The following is a 14,681-nucleotide window of genomic DNA, read 5'->3' on the forward strand; positions in this document are numbered from 1 at the left end:
AATAGTGAAGATGAAGAGAGACAATAGTGAAGAAGAAGTGAGACAATAGTGAAGAAGAAGTGAGACAATAGTGAGGATGAAGAGAGACAATCGTTTTATTATTGTTCCTTGGTTTTTACGAACCATGACACATGCGCCGTAAGTCAGGAATGCCAAACTAGGTATTCTTTTCATTCCATTAACAGTTTCAATAAATATAGGTCAGTGTCAACTGTCAGACTGTTTCGGATCTTCAAACACGACAGCAAGCGCTAATTGGTTCTAACACAACGAACACGTTCAAAATGTAGGTATTATTTTATAGAAAAACAATTAGTCTAATTTTTTTTTTCATGAAAATAAAAAAAAGTAGTTTTAGAAGAGCCATCGTGTCTGATTATCTTATCTTATAAATTACAGGCGTTCTTTCAAAAGACAAAATGATTATGTCCTACGCGTATCCCTGTGTTAATCATGTCACGGGTTGATTAGAGACTTAAACTCTGCTAAGTTATAGGATTTCCTGGCTGATTCAGGCAACCCGTTCCATGCTCTAATATCACTAAGGAAGAAGTAGCACTTGTAGAAATTAGTTCTAGCAGATGGAATAATAAAAATGTTTTGCATTACCCCATAACTCTAACGGAGCTACGTTGTTAGGATTTTAAAACTTTACTGTCAGAATAAAAGAAACACACAGGAAAGCAACCAAATAAAAATGAAGAAGATAAACAGAAAGATACGAAACGAAAAAAGAAGAAAAGGCAAGAAAATGTAGAACAAAAAATTAAATGAATTATTACAAAGCTAGCAAGAGAGAACAAAAAAAAAATAATAAGAGAGAAGGAAGGGAGAGAGAGGGGGAGGTCGAGGAAAGAGAAAAGAGAGGGGGAGATATATGTATTACTATTGGTAGGAATCAAATAGAGTTATCCAGTGGCTTCTTAAATAGCCATACCAAGAAATAATTACTATATAAATAAATAGTAACAAAGACAGTTTCCTAAAACTAAATAATAGTGATGCACTTAAACCTTTTCTATGTGTATATAAAATATGTATGTATATAGTATGTATATATGTGTGTGCATTATTTAAAAAAAAAAACAATAAATAAATAAATTATTAAACTAAATTATTATTTTCACTTTTCACTAAGGTTGCCACTTAATCTACAATCTAGATCTATATCCATATACGCAACGAAACCCTTTTTTCTATTTATTTGGGTAGCTGTTCTATTACAGCATAATGATGATATAGACAAGATCCAAAATTGGGGTCTAGATCTTATCATCTATCTAATCTAATAACGTAAAGAGAACAATAGGTCTAAATGTAGATTCTAAATCTAGACAAGTGTACTCTGTATTTTTTAATTCGAGAAATAATTTCAAAATGTAGATTAGCAGAAATGAGATCTAGATATCTAGTGCCCACGGAAAATGACAACAACCAGAGATCAACTCACCGCTCCAAGCGTTGATGTTACCAAGTTTTTCAGCACCGACACGTCTGCCATAATTTATAAACTTGGCGCGCAGACGATGTGAACTCTCCTATGCGGTGTTGGCGAGGTCTTGTCGATTTTCTAGTGGGCTGAACTTGTTAGGAGATAGAATCTAGCAGACAATCACGGGGGCGAGGGTCAAAGAGTAATAACGATAAAACACTCTGGTTCAGATCTAGATCTAAAAGTATTAGGATGTAAGTTTGTTATTGTTTCATTTTTTTCTTTTTTGAAGTTCCAGATAGTGGATTTCAATGACTGTCATACTTTCTTCTCTTGCTAGTTCAAATCTTATATCATCTCTGTCTGACTGTCTGGTCAAAAGTTATTACACGCTATTTCACCGACACCCAGCCTCGGATCAAGCTGAAATTTTGCACAATTTTGCCTCCCCCCTCCCCCCATCTACCCGGATCCGCCAGTGAGTGTAAGAAGATCACTAGAAAAACAAACAGAAAAAAAAACATAAAAAAAACAACAACTTTAAATATGGTGAAACGCTGTAAAAACTTTTAGAGTTACCTCACTTTAATTGACTTCATACCCCACTATGCACTCTTATAAGATTTACATCGTTTAGTAATTTGACTTTTTTAAAAATACAGAAACATGTCAACATATAATTTAAAAAGAATGAATACGCAAAGATTGCTAAGTAATATTTATACATATGTGCGGTGCATTTAGGTTATTTACGGTCCGCATTTTTTTCATTTGTCACGTGCTTAGAAAACCGGTACCGGTCTGTCAACTTGTGGAGGTTTCTCTACTAGTGATTTGGGAAGCTGTCATAGTAATAGAGTTCAGCCTGTATACAATGGCGTGGGACTTATGACTGAGTGATGTAGGCTACACGAAAAAATTTTTGTGTTGATTAGCCCGCTTTGTGGTACATAACAACAGTTTCAGGAATTCAATCGCTCCAACAAAAACATTTATATTTCTTGGAACCTTTGAGCTTCCATAGGATATTGTATACACAAGCCTCCCCCACAGTTTCAGAATGGCAACACACCATCCATGAAAACGTCTGTGTGTGTGTCCCAGAGCTGTTGGACTTTACTAGTCAATAAATACAGTGACCTGCAGTGTCTCTATGTAAATAACTTAAGTTATTACAATTTTTTTTTTTACGAGGACATAGACGTTACACGGAATACTTCTGGAATAACTTGAGTGAGGCAACTCAACGAGGACATAGACGTTTATTTACATAGAGACATGACAAACACAAAGGGCATCTGCCTTGAGTACAGCATCTCCATATTGGCTCTCTCGACTTGGGCGGAAATCGTTAGTCTCTTCATGTCAACATCCTGTTCTAGTCTGGTTACTAGAAGTGCGCATCTCTGCACTAGCCTTGACGGTGGTGCGCATGGCAAAGTCATAACAATACTTTTTTTACATTAAAAATAAATATTATGCAAAATGCAGGAGCCCCCAAAGAGGTCAAGCCCCCCCCCCCGACCCCAAACAATGGAAAATTCCTAGCTACGCCCCTGGCCCAAGAAGACCGGAGATTAAGAAGGAGTGCGATGTTTTATGTGCGGGTCTCGACTGAGACTCGAAAGACGCTCTGCCAGGGGTCTCCAAAGGAAGTAAAATAGATTTCATCATAAGCCGAAATGTATTTTATAGGGGTTAGGGCATACAATTTCTAACAATGAAAATATATCATGAAAAAAATATGATTACAATTTTATAACTTCATCTTATCTTATCTTATAAAATACAGAGTTACATCCAAAAAAAAAAAAGATGATGATTACGTCCTACGCGTCATGCATCTGGTCAAGAAGGAGTATAATTACAGATTTGTCCTAGAATATGGAACAAGGAATGTGCCTGAGGGGAAATAATTTTATGGTTGGGGTTCGCCACATAGTGAGTGTTGTATATAAAGGTTGAGAACCGCTGCTATATTGTCTGTAAATCCTTGTGTGAACGTCGTCTGTGCTCTAAACATTCTCTAGAAACAAACAAAAAGTGAACTCACTTTTGATCTCAAAATAAAACAACGATCCGAGGATTCTGTATCTGGGAATACAAGATGAGATTCGCAGCGACTTCCTCTCATTTCACACTTTTGTCTTACAGTCTACAAAATAATGGCACAATAAATATCTCCCAACACTAGAGAACCACTTGCCCTCAAGAACGGATAGACACTTATGCCCTGTCCCGGGAAAGCGAATAATTGTAAAGACTATATTGATTTGAACAGGGGAAACTCTTCACTTTAATGGACACGACAGACAGACAAGCAATTATTTGCAGTGTCCCATTTTGTCGCCATATAAAATGGAAAAAAAAATATGTAATGACCGATGGCCGTTTTTTTTTCTCTCAGTTTGAGCAGAAGACAACATCCAATGAGATTATCAAAAGTTGTTTGGGAGTGGCGGGCTAGTAATTTAGGACCGTTCCCCTTTACACACTCAACCCCTGTGCAAGCAATTCGTCATTGATGTCTAGTGTGCTTATTGTTACAAGATATCAAACGTAGGCCTACGTTGTACTGGAATGAAACTTTTTTATTTGAAATGATAAGATAGATAGATAGATAGATAGATAGATAGATAGATAGATAGATAGATAGATAGATAGATAGATAGATAGATAGATAGATAGATAGATGATAAGATAAGATAGGAAGATGAATCACTGGTTTTAGTTTCCTCTTGAGACGGGGCAAAATCTGGTATGACTGATCAAGCTAATTCTGGAGCGGCAAGGTTTGCCACAGTTCGTGCATGTGAATGCATCTGTTTTAAGGCTAACTGATAGGGCATCTTTGTTTGTCTTTTTCTTCACTCAGGTCGCTTCGTTTCTTTTGCTCTCGGCGAGGTTCGTCTCCATGCTGTCCGATCTTGAGTTATTTCCTGCCACATACTTTCACTGAGGTCTGTGGTTCTCGTGTCTCGCTTGCAAACATCTCTATAGGTTAGTTTTGGGGAACCTTGGGTCTCACTTTCTCTGCAAGCTCAGCATGTCTTTAGGAATTTTTCGTACTAGCATGCGGGTAACATGTCAGAGCCAACGTATTCTTCTCCCTGTCAAAAGATAGACACTGTGCATTGTTAGACACCTTATTTATATAGGTTAGTTATTTTAGTTATTTAGCGACGCACCATAGTAGACGCATATTGAACGGGACTAGTGACGTTTGGGATATGTTGGGTTAGAGACCGGAAAATCAGTTAGCGATAGAACACTCCAGGGTAACGACGTGTTTAGTGACAGAGACTTCTACTGTGGCCTTTTATCATAATAAATATATATTAACTTGTTCATCATCGTTGACTACATCTCTTCACCTGTTACAATCGATGTGCCAGTTCTTGTTTGTGTCGTAACAGTGAAAGTTCATCAGAGTCGACTACATCTCTTCACTAGTTAAAATCGATGTGCCAGTTCTTGTTTGTATTGTTGTGCAACTACACGTAATACACCCGGACAATTACACCCAAACGATTGCAGAGTAATTGGTTGACTTCAAGACAGCCTGAACTAGCAACATCACAGTGGCGACCCCGAACCTCGAAGCCGAACCTCGAAGCCGAACATCGTACCGGACCTCGAAGCAGAACGTTTACTCAGGTGAGGGTCGTGCACTCGAAGATATAAGATTTCATCGGAGTACGGCTGAACACAGCAGTATCGCAGGGTGACTTTGTTCTAGATCTACATACAGTCGTCGTCTGTTTGATCGCACGTTCAACGAGCCGTTAACTCAGGGTGACCTTCGTCAGGACCGTAATCATCGCAACGCCTGATCTTCATATGCTGAACCGACCTACAACCAGAGAAACCGTTCATTCATAACGGGTGAGAGATCGTTAGTGAACCTGTTGGACATATTTTTTCTTCGTCGTAGGAGCCACGTCGAGTATCAAGTTTTACCTCGTCAGTTTCGAGAAGGACAGTTTGCCCGCTGTCAGAAATATTGTGAGTACTACAAGTTTGGTAGCTAACTAAATCGAAATCGCTCTGTCGTCTTACCCTTGGAGAGATTCTTGTGGAGCAGTTTGCTCATTGAACCGGTTGCTTGCCACGTTTATAACGGTCACTGTGTTTAACCTTTGGAAGGTTAGTGAAGTAATCTTTATCAGTACTGAACATTGATATATCTAGTATTCGTCGGTCTAGACCATATCTAGACTTGTTAGCAGTGAAGTTGTGGAAACAGCTACATCCACTTAATTTCGTTGAAAACCGTTAATCGTCTAACGGAACGTCGTCGGAGGTGACCTTGGTTTCACCTAGTCTACATTGGACAGTTGGTCTAGTGAAGCAGAGTACAACAGCAAACTTCGTCGTACTACCAGAGTAGCAGCAGAGGCAGTGAACTATTTTAGAGAACCGTTATTCGTCAGCCCAGATCAAGTCATCGTCAAGAAAGTCGTTATTCGTCAGCCCAGATCAAGTCATCGTCAAGAAAGTCGTTATTCGTCAGCCCAGATCAAGTCATCGTCAAGAAATTCGTTATTCGTCAGTCGTCCAGATCAAGTTGCCGTCAAGAGACTGTTATTTGTCAGTAGTCGTCTACACAAGTCAAGTCATCGCCAGAAGAACCGTTAACTTATTCGTCAGTAACTGTGTACACAAGGTCGTCGGAACTACACATACAGTCATCAACAGTCGTCGAAGAAACTAGAACATTTTGCTGTGGCATATCAGGACATCTGTGGCATTACGTGGGATACTGGTAGCACCGGAGAACAGAGTCAGAACGGGAAGAGAGGCAGTGGAATTTGTTGTGATCTAGCATATTCGGGAGTCCGAACAAAGGGATCTTTCTTATCAAAAGCTAAGTGCCATTTTTCTTATTAGTATATGTTTAGATTGCCCTTAGAAATAGATTTTGTCTAAATTTGGTACGTTAGCCTGAGTAAAATCAGGTGGTGCGCCTTAAAACCCGTCGGGGTAGAAGACGTAATTTAGATGAAAAGCTATATTATATATTTAGGATTGTAATTTGTTTTGTTTGTGTAAACGTCATATCCGTTGTTGCCTGGTTACTTCGTGACGTTATCATTGTGTGCCATATTGTCACATCCCAACCCATAGTGATAGTCTCATTTAATTATTTCATTTGTTTATATTATTTTAAATTATTTATTTTTATTAATTTAATTAGATCTGTATTTTTTTTTTTTTCACTTAATGATAGAAAGTGCGGGTAGGATTCTTTTACTGTGAATCAGACTAAAATAATTTTAGTTTGAGCGGTTAAAATCAAATATGATTTTGCCATGAGAATAATGCCGAAACTGGCTATGTAGTCAAACACTATCGTCTGGCTAAATCTAGATCTGCAAATTGTTGTACATCTCTTTGGTACAATTTAATTATCTAGACTCTACTTTGAAATATTATTAAGTTGAAGATGAATGAAGGTAGTACATTCTAGATATATATATCTTGTTGAAGATATATTTGACATTTTATGAACGTATCTGTTTTATATGGTTAAATAGAACCATAATCTACTCTAGATCTAGACTCTAGACAGTCTTTGAATTTACTCTAGACATTTCAGTCATACCAGATTTTAAAATTGATCATAGTTGGTCATACTAGATCTAATAGTCATAGTGCTCTTGATAACTAGATCTAAATGGTAATATTATACATACTATAATATACTGGATTTAAATTTGTGTGATACTAGATCCAATATACAGATTTGAATATAACCATAATAACTCAGACTAGATTTATACATTTAATAAATCTATAGATAGAGACATAACATTTAAAAATTTGTATAAAAGTGTGGAAAAACTTAAATATAAAATAAGTTTAAAGTATAGCCATAACTAATATAGGCTAAGTAAAAATATATATAAAATATAAAACACAATGGCTACATCATCATATGTGGACCTTAAGGAGGTTAAGGAAACAGCTATGCAGGATGGAAAGGCCATGGAGTTAAAAGGAAAGGACTTAGCAGCTTATGTACAGCAAGTTGTGAAGGAGGAAACGGAACGTCAAAGACAAGAGATAGAAAGACAAGAAGAACGTCAAAGACAAGAGATAGAGAGACAAGATAGGATCAGAAAGGAAGAATATGAGAAGCAAAAAGAGGACCGAGAACATGAAGCTAAAATGGAGAAGATGAGATTGGATGCAGCACAAGCCAGAGCCCAAACTGAACAAGGAAATAACACAAATAACTCAAATAATTATACCACTCAAAGAGACAACCCTAATTCACAAACATGGCTAAAGAGAAAAATACAAAGTTTTGATGAACAGAAGGATGACATTGGTGATTTCCTGAAAAGATATGAGGCAAAAATGTCTACATTTAATATGCCTGAAGAAGAATGGTCTGAAATACTGATAGACTTTGTTCATGGTCAAGCTCTAACAATATGCCAAAATCATGACCATCATATTGATGATAGCTATCAGGTTTTAAAAAGAGAGTTATTGAATGCCTATGGTCATAATGCTACAACTTTTAGAAAGAAATACTTTGACAATATACCATCATTAGGAATAGAACCCCAAACTACCATTAATAGGGAAAAGGATTTTTTCAATAAGTGGGTAAAATTAGAAAAAGTGAATAACTCTTATGAGGGATTAAAAAATTTTATTTTAGTGGACAACTTTGTAAATAAATGTGATCCTCAGTTACAATCTTTTATTAAAGAAAGAAACCCAAAAACTATAGATGAAATAACAGAAATAATGAGAGTATACAAAAATGCCTATCCAAATAAACCATTTTCTGATAGGGATAAGAGCAAAGTAGATTTAATAGGATACACCAAAGAAAATGTTGATAGAAGTAGAAATAGAAACAGATCAAATAGTGGAAATAGAAAATATAGTGAAATAACCTGTTTCAAATGTCAAGGAAAAGGTCATATAGCAGCTAACTGTAGAAGAGGGAATAGCAGGTCTGGAAGTAGAAATAGATACAATGAACAAAATAACAGTAGATATAGGAGTAGAGATAGGAATGACAGGGGAAATTATAGAAATAGGAGTTACAGTAGGGAATACAAAAGTAAAGGTACAGATAGGGTATATTTCATGGAAGGAAATAGGAACAATTTTGCAGTGTACCCAGGGTTTGTAGATAGAATTCCGGTGGAACTAATCAGGGATTCAGGTTGTAACACTTTGGCAGTAAAAACTAAATTTGTCAAACCTCATTGGTATAAAGGGTTTACTAGGAAAGTAGAATTAGCAGATGGCACCGTAAGGGAATTTAAAGCTATAAGGGTATACATTGAAACTCCATTTTTCACTGGTTATTGTGATGGCATTGCAATACCAGAAATGAGATATGATATGTTAGTAGGAAACATAAAAGGAGTTAAAGAATGTTCAAGAAAAGAATTAGAAGACTGGCAAAACAAATACAAAAACATAAGACAAAATCATGAAAACATAGAAACACAAAATATAACAAGTATGATAATAACAAGATCAATGGATAAACAAGATGAGAAACAGGAAAATACAATAAATGTAATAAGTAAGGATGAAGAAAAAGAAACCAGTAATGTAATACAAATAGAAAATACAGATGTTAAGGAAAGAGAGATAGAAAATGAAACACAAAATAGTCTTGAAACACAAATATCTCAAAGTGAAAAAGAAACAACACCCACATTTGCATTAGAACAAATGAATGACAATATTATTGGGAAAATATATTCAAGAATACTAGATAAAAACAATAATAATCCAATGGAGAAATTTTGTATAGAGAATAAAATATTGTTTAGACAAACAAGTAATGATAACAAGAAAATAAAACAACTTGTCTTACCACAGAAATATTGGAAAGATGTTTTAATCATGACACATGATAATAATTTAGCAGCACATAGGGGAGTAAAGAAATGTTATAGGAATTTGTCAAAACAAGTATTTTGGCCCAAAATGAAAGCAACAATAAACAAATACATAAACTCATGTGACATATGTCAAAAGAGATCTAACAAAAGCCTAGTGAATAAAGCACCTATTCAAGAAATGGATGAACCTACAGCACCATTTCAGAAAGTATCTATTGATTTAATAGGTCCTTTAATTCAAACTGAAAATAATAACAAATACATTCTAACAGTAATAGACATGTTTAGTAGATACCCAGAGGCAATCCCATTATCAAATACAAGTGCAGAAAATATCATTAATGCCATAACTCAAAAAGTAATTACAAGACATGGTATACCTAAAATTATATTGAGTGATCAGGGATCTCAGTTTAAGTCAGAACAATTTAAGAAATGGACTAAACAATACAATATACAGCACATATACTCTTCGGTTTACCACCCGGAGAGTAACGGTTTATGTGAACGATATGGTGGATCATTAAAAAGATCACTAACAAAGATAATTCAGAATAATCAGAACAAGTGGGATCATTACATTAACTATGTACTATTTGCTCATAGAAACAACATCCATGAAGCAACACAATTCTCACCATATGAAATAATACATGGAAGAAAACCCAGAGATGAATTAGATGTTTTTAAAGAAAATCTAATAGATAATGAGAATAAATTAAATAATGACAGTGAAACAACAATCACAACAGAATTAAAAGAAATATGGACTCAAGCATATAACAACAATAAGAAGTATAAACAAAGTGCTCATGAGAATCTAAATAAGAAAAGACAATTGAAAACACTAGAAGTAGGAAACAATGTATTAATATTGATAAATGACCTGAAAAATAAAATTGGTAAACAATGGAAAGGTCCATTTAAAGTGATAAAACAAATTAGTGATGTGAATTATCAAATTGAAATAAATGGGAAAACTAAAACATATCACATAAATAATTTGAAATTGTATCATGATAGAGAAGATGAATTAATACAAAACATTCAGGAGGAAATAGAAAATACATTTTCAGAAAGAGAAGAATGCTTGATGATAATAACAAATGAAAATCATAATGAAAATGATATTAAGGAAATACCTGTAATAGAAACAAAAGAGAATCAAACTTGGCAAAAGATTAATCTTAATAATCTAACTAAGGAAAAGTCAAAAGATATAACTAAAATAATACAGGAATACAAAGAAATTTTTTCCAGCATACCAGGAAAAACTAATATTATTAAACATGACATTAAAGTAACAGACCCAAAACCTATCAAACTTAAGCCATATAGAATACCGATACATTTACAAGACAAAGTAAAGAAAGAAATAGACAATTTACTAGAATCAGGTATAATTGAGCCATCAACATCTCCTTATGCTTCACCAATTGTGATAGCCAAAAAGAAGAATGGAGATATAAGGTTATGTATTGATTATAGGAAACTTAACAACATCACAGAATTTGACCCATATCCAATGCCAAATATAGAGGATATTTTACATAAATTAAATGGAGCAAAATTTTTTACTAAATTGGATTTAACTAAAGGTTATTGGCAAATACCTTTAACAGAAAATGCAAAACCTTACACAGCATTTGTAACACCATATGGTATTTTTCAATGGAATTATATGAGTTTTGGATTAGTAAATGCACCTGCCACATTTAATAGAATGATGAACATGATAATTGGAAACAAAGAAAATGTTATTTGCTATTTAGATGACATATGTATTTTTAATAATAGTTGGGAGGAACATTTGGTAGATGTAAAAGAAGTGTTCAAAATAATAAAAGAAAGTGGACTTACAATTCAAGCAGAAAAAGTAGAAATAGGATTGGAGGAAATAATTTTCTTAGGACATAAAGTAAATAACAACATGATTAGCCCTATTGAAGATAACATAAAGAAAGTACTTAATATTGAAATACCTACAACAAAAAGACAAATTAAAAGCATATTGGGAATAGTAAATTATTACAGAAAGTTTATAAAGAACTTAGCAGAAATAGTGAATCCACTAAATGACTTACTTAAAAAAGGAAAACCTCAAAAAGTAGTTTGTAATGAGGAATGTGTGAAAGCTATTGACAGAATTAAAGATGTTTTTAGTCATGAACTAATATTAAGACTACCTGATAAAGACAAAATATTTTATGTCACAACTGATGCATCTGGTAATGCTATTGGTGGTTGTTTAATGCAGAACTATGATAACTTACATCCTATATTATATGTAAGTAGAAAATTGTCAGAGGCAGAGAAAAAATATAGTGTCATTGAAAGAGAAGCCTTAGCTGTAATATGGGTAATTACTAAGCTAGAGAATTATTTAATAGGAAGGAAATTCATATTATTAACTGATCATAAACCTATTCAGTATATACAGCAAAAGAGCATGAAAAACAGTCGTGTTTATAGATGGTTCTTAGCACTACAGGAGTACAAATTTGAAGTGAAAGCTATTAGTGGATCTGTGAATATTGTAGCTGATCTATTGTCTAGAATGACATTGAAATGAAATACTTTTGTAAATAAACTATGATTATATTGAGTATGTAATATATATTAATATATTGACACCATTTATATGTTATGAAAAAGGGAGATAAGTAAATTTGATGTTAAGCATTTAAAAGTAAGTATGGATATTTTTTTTGTGTGAATCATTTCATATATCATTGACGAAAGTTAGTTCTATGGAAAAGGGTGAGTATAAAAGAAAAATGGACAAAAGCGTATAAAAGGGTGGTAAGAAAAAAAAAAAATTTATTGAATGTGTAAATAAAGTTTGTAATTGTTTTTTGAAATATTGTATTTTATCAGATTACTGTCAGTGAAGAACAATTGTGACTTGTGAGGTGCCCATAGGATGCCACATTTTCCTCTATGATGAACTGTGTACTAAGGAGGATGATTCTGGAATGTTATGAACTGTTATGAACATTGACATGAATATGAGGAACTGTCAAGATGAAGATGTCAAGATGAAAATGTCAAGATTTTATGTTTGTGGTCTTCCCCTTAAATTGAAAATGCCCTTGTAAGACTTGACAGTAGTGGAAAAATATTGACATATTTTTTTTTCAAGGGGGGGAGGAATCTGTTAGACACCTTATTTATATAGGTTAGTTATTTTAGTTATTTAGCGACGCACCATAGTAGACGCATATTGAACGGGACTAGTGACGTTTGGGATATGTTGGGTTAGAGACCGGAAAATCAGTTAGCGATAGAACACTCCAGGGTAACGACGTGTTTAGTGACAGAGACTTCTACTGTGGCCTTTTATCATAATAAATATATATTAACTTGTTCATCATCGTTGACTACATCTCTTCACTAGTTAAAATCGATGTGCCAGTTCTTGTTTGTATTGTTGTGCAACTACACGTAATACACCCGGACAATTACACCCAAACGATTGCAGAGTAATTGGTTGACTTCAAGACAGCCTGAACTAGCAACATCACAGCATATTGTCTAATTCGAAATGTAGGACCGGAGAAACAATCCCTCCAGGAGATGCACATTATGCAATGCAGGCTGCGCAAGGGAAAATGATTTAATCTATGCTCTTGATACACCGCCTGTTGACCAGCTCTCACTACCATAAAGAAGAGTGCCCACTACACATGCGTAGTAGACTAGCACTTTGGTTGTCGTGGTCAATTGAGCATTTTCTCAGATATGCTTGGAGTGATTATCATTGCTGCAGAAGCGTTTCGACCCCATTGTATGGCAATGCTATGGTACATTAACATACCCAATCCACCCCTGGAGTGCACGTTCTTAGCACGTTTTCTTTGCACGCGCTCACATCCCGCGCTGTGTCAAGCTTCAAACAGCTTCTGTCTTCCTAGCTGACCCACGATAGCACGAACCTGAATTCTCGGTCAACCTACAGACCTATTGTCAAAATGCTTCTTTTATGCCTGTACCTAATTCACTTGAAGTAATGCAACAGATTGAACATTGTTGCCAACTTTAAGTGTTTATTAACCTTCAAAATAGTCAGCCGTTACAAGCCTGGATGTAGCAGTTCCAGAAGGTGTAATTTAGCAAAAGATCTATATTCTCTACATTCATACATGTTGCTATTTATAACCTAAAAATTGCAGAGAGGTGGCTGAGCGTAAAATTGTGGTGGGCGTGGAGTTTTGAAACAATTTACACATTTCATTGTTAAATATCTGGGGAATAATGGCAGTAGAAATCTTTCGCAATTAAATTGAGATAAAAGTAGTTGGTTACATTTCGACATGCTTTCAAAACACTTGTCAAATTAATACCTTCTTCTTTACCAAAGGAAATTGAAATACGGAAATATCTCTGAAGTTATTTTAGTCGAATCATTGAAAGCCTTTGGCATATAGACATATTATTATATTTTGTGTTAACATGTGTGTAAATAATGTACATGCAACTAATAGCGTTGCATATTTAATTTGAAGCTAAGATTCTAAGAACACTTCTCATAGAGTTGAAATTTCGACAATGTCAACAACTAAGAGTTCATTTTAAAAAATGGCTTCTGTAAAAATAATTTAAAAATAAAAATATTACATGAAAAAGTCAGTTGAATGTGAGATCTATGGCTCGTCAGTTGAATGTGAGATCTATGGCTTGTCAGTTGAATGTGAGATGTATGGCTATCTATCGAGGAGGCTACAGTTTGATTCCCAGCTCAAGCTGAGATGCACATGTCCACAAATATGATTGGACCAAATAGCAGTGGGCAGGCTAAAGCACGAAAGATGCGCTATACAAAAACACGAAAAACATTTGTTTAAAAATACATTTTTAAAAAAAGACAATACCTCCATTATACAGCTTCAAATAAAATAAGATATAAAATAATCATTATTTTTTTTTTGCTCAAGCCGGGTATTGAACTCGTATATAGGCAATGTCAGCTCGATATACCAACACACTAGCCATTCAGCTAGACCTCTATTGTGTATTTGAAAAAAATAGTTATTGGTACTTTCATTATATTCTAGTGGTGCCACGTTTCTCCTTCAAAAGTTAGGGTCTGCGGGCTTTTTCAGTGCACGGACCAAAGGTTTGGAACTCACTCCCTATTGATCTCAGACAGACAACATGCTACACTACTTTCAAGAAGAACACTAAGACCTACCTGTTAAAATTTTTTTTTAGATCAGTTTGTCATTTTAGCACTCGTGTTATTTGTTTTTAATGTTATCAGCGCCTTGAGCCTATTTTTTTTTTTTTTTTGTTAACAGCGCTTTAGTAATAAAATTATTATTACTATTATTATTATTATTATTATTATGTTAGAAATGAACGAGTAG

At 34.6% G+C, this 14,681-nt stretch overlaps 1 protein-coding gene and 1 long non-coding RNA gene across 3 annotated transcripts in view; one reads left to right on the top strand and one right to left on the bottom strand.

Annotated features, from left to right (window-relative positions):
• Positions 1-14,049, bottom strand: part of LOC106056145 (UPF0764 protein C16orf89 homolog) — a 109,089-nt gene extending 95,040 nt beyond the window's left edge. Inside the window, exon 1 of one of the 2 annotated variants that reach the window (XM_056006004.1) lies at positions 13,933-14,049. The gene's annotated coding sequence lies outside the window, so the exon portion shown is untranslated. Of the gene's footprint in view, positions 1-1,450; positions 1,580-13,932 lie in introns of those variants that run through there. The other variant, XM_056006002.1, reaches the window with a different exon arrangement.
• On the top strand, positions 4,859-12,683 carry LOC129922032 (uncharacterized). The gene is made up of 2 exons (XR_008774020.1): positions 4,859-6,888; positions 12,193-12,683. It is a non-coding gene; the product is annotated as an uncharacterized LOC129922032 (long non-coding RNA).
• Positions 14,050-14,681: the final 632 nt, after the last annotated feature.

This window comes from Biomphalaria glabrata, chromosome 12 (assembly GCF_947242115.1).
Source record: "Biomphalaria glabrata chromosome 12, xgBioGlab47.1, whole genome shotgun sequence".
Taxonomy (NCBI): domain Eukaryota; kingdom Metazoa; phylum Mollusca; class Gastropoda; family Planorbidae; genus Biomphalaria; species Biomphalaria glabrata.